Source organism: Aplysia californica, unplaced genomic scaffold (assembly GCF_000002075.1).
Source record: "Aplysia californica isolate F4 #8 unplaced genomic scaffold, AplCal3.0 scaffold00255, whole genome shotgun sequence".
In the NCBI taxonomy this organism is placed as follows: domain Eukaryota; kingdom Metazoa; phylum Mollusca; class Gastropoda; order Aplysiida; family Aplysiidae; genus Aplysia; species Aplysia californica.
In genome coordinates this window covers 456,291-459,037 of record NW_004797525.1, presented here as the reverse complement: position 1 = coordinate 459,037, position 2,747 = coordinate 456,291, and positions in this window count along the sequence as shown.

Sequence of the window (2,747 nt, the reverse complement as noted above, 5' to 3'; positions counted from 1 at the left end):
AAAACACCCTGGCAAACATTTGGAATATTATGAAGTGGTGAGTCAGCAACGTTTTATAATAGGCACACTGACAATTTGCATTGGAACGGCCGGTTTTTTCACGTGTGACTTTGTCTGGTAAAGCAGTAAAGGCGGGCCCCCTATAGACACAGGCCCCCCCCCCCCCCTTCATTACCTCTGTCTTTAATTTACTTTCTTTCTCTCTATCTCTACCTCTGTCTTTCTGTCCCTGACTTCCTAATTCTCTCCCTTTCTCTCTCTCTCTCTCTCTCTCTCTCTCTCTCTCTCTCTCTCTCTCTCTCTCTCTCTCTCTCTCTCCCCTCTCTCTCTCTCCCTCTCTCTCTCTCCCTTTCTCTCTCTCTCTCTCTCTCTCTCTCCCTCTCTCTCTTTCTCTCTCTCTCTCTCTCCCTCCCTCTCCCTCTCTCCAGTTTGGCGACTAACGAAATGACAGAAATAAATTGATAGCAGGCACTCAATAGGTCAGAAAAAAATTAACAGACCTTTGGACTCACAGTGATATGTGATATGTGAGGCAGCATGGTGGAATCAGGCTCTCGTCAAAATGATCAAAGTGAAAAAACTTGCATTTTTCCACAGATTTGTGAATTTTTATCAAATTTTTGTTTTTTGGCTCAACACCTTTCATGCCCATTAAGGAACTCATGTCTGCGTGAATCTTTCTGAAAAACGCAGATTGAAGGCACAAGAAACGTAAATGTTCAGTTACCACGGACTCTTAAGCTAAGGAAATAATCAATCTCTGGCAGCCATTTTCTCACTAATATTTTACCTCTGAAAACAGGTGACCCCCACCTCCTTCATTCGCAAACATCTAGATTTGTATTCAAGATAAATGGATAATATTCTTTACATCCGATTAAAAACAACTGAGCAAGCTTTAAGATGATACAAATAACTCTAAATGCCCCAAAATTGACGAGAGCGTGATTCCACAACGCTGCCTCACATATGTTTTTTTCTGTTTTGTTTTGTTTTGTCTGTTCTGTTGTGTTTATTTGTTTTTGAAAATATTGTTTCAAATATGTGTTTGTAAAGTTTATGGTTTATATGTGAGTGGTTGGCGGGTGTTCTGGTGTGGTTTGCTCCTTTTCCCCTACCAAACACATATCTACATATAATATCTCCTCTCCTTCTTTTTTGGGGTTTTTTTGTTTGGTACTCTCTTGTAACACCTCTAATCTTATATGACGCATTGTGCTGCAAGTGCCGTAAAACACTTACTAAAACATATGTACCGTATTTTGTTCCGTGCAGAATTGAGGGCAGCTTGCAGAACATGAAGGAGTTCAGCGAAGTGTTCCAGTGCGCCAAAGGCACCCCGATGAACCCGGAAAAGAAATGTATCGTGTGGTAGACACACCAATGAAATGTATACTTTTTTTATACAATGTCAACTCTTTCGTTCTTTGACTCCTGGGCTAAAATATGTACGAAAGTATTTATCTCTTCTTTCGTCCATTCATTTATCTATGTATCCTTCTGAGCGAATGGCTGGAGGACGCCACTGGTAGGTCTTACTTCTTGTATCTCCTTCAGTTGTTTCTGTCTATCTATCTCACTTTCCACCAGCACTAAATGACGGTGGTTATGTTGATGTGAGGCTTTTTTTTTTGGGGGGGGGGGGTGACTTACGGCGCTCGCAACTGCATAAGGTAATATGAGCTCGCGGGACACACCTAATACTTTTAGTTGGTAGGAAATTTTGAATTTTGCCCGGGTGGCGGCCAAAGCCTACTCTTATCGATTTTAGACCACCAAGGGATCTTTAACGTGCGCAACTTGTACACGGGCCCTCCGAGATTTTTCGCCCTTGTCCGAGAAGGCTAGGTATAGATCTCTCCTGCCAGAAGATCAGGGGTGTGACAGAAAGACAGCTGTAAGAAGGAGTCAAGGAGTAGCAGTAGAAAGGCTGCAGATAGACTCCGGAGCCCAGAGGAGGGGGCAAAGGAGGTGAAGGGGTGAGGGGCAGAAAGAGGAGACGAAAGCAGACCATAGCATATTGCTAGGAAGCAGGAAAGGAGGTGAAAGGAGACAATTTTAGAGAAGAAAATGTTTCGGTCTCTACCCGGATTCGAACCCGCGACCTTTGAATGAGAGGCCAACACCTTAAACTCTGGGCCACGAGAGCCCCCGAGCTTTATTCAAACAACCAACAAATAAACAAACGAGCCTTCCAAAGATCTATCTGGTCCGCCGGTCCTTAAATCATGAGATGACAATTACATCTTCGATTGTACCGATAGCATTGTCACAAGCTTCAGCACCGGCAGAAAAAAAAGATTACTTTTTTTTTATCAAGAAAGGAAAATAGATGGTTGGAGGGCGCCACTGTGAGGTTCCCCTCTGTAAAGACAGGATAAGATAATATTATATGTATTAAGATAAGATAACACTTTATAGTCCTTTTTGGAATTTTTTATTGACTCTGCAGGAATGACAAAAACATATCTAGATATAGGAAGTGGTTATTCTCACCTTTTGAGAAAAACCTATGGCCCTATGTCTCACTATTCTCATGCCCCTCAGGTGCGCTAACATACAGTAGGCCTATAGTCTATCTACCACAGCAGAGACACACAGAACAGCACAGAGAATAACTTATAAGTTGTAGAGGTACGTTTCAGGTTTAGTTTATTTAATGGGCTGGGTGAAGGCCACTTCACACCTTGTACAGCAAACAACAGTAACCCCCCCCCCCCCCCCCCGCCTTTGATAGTCTGGCTATA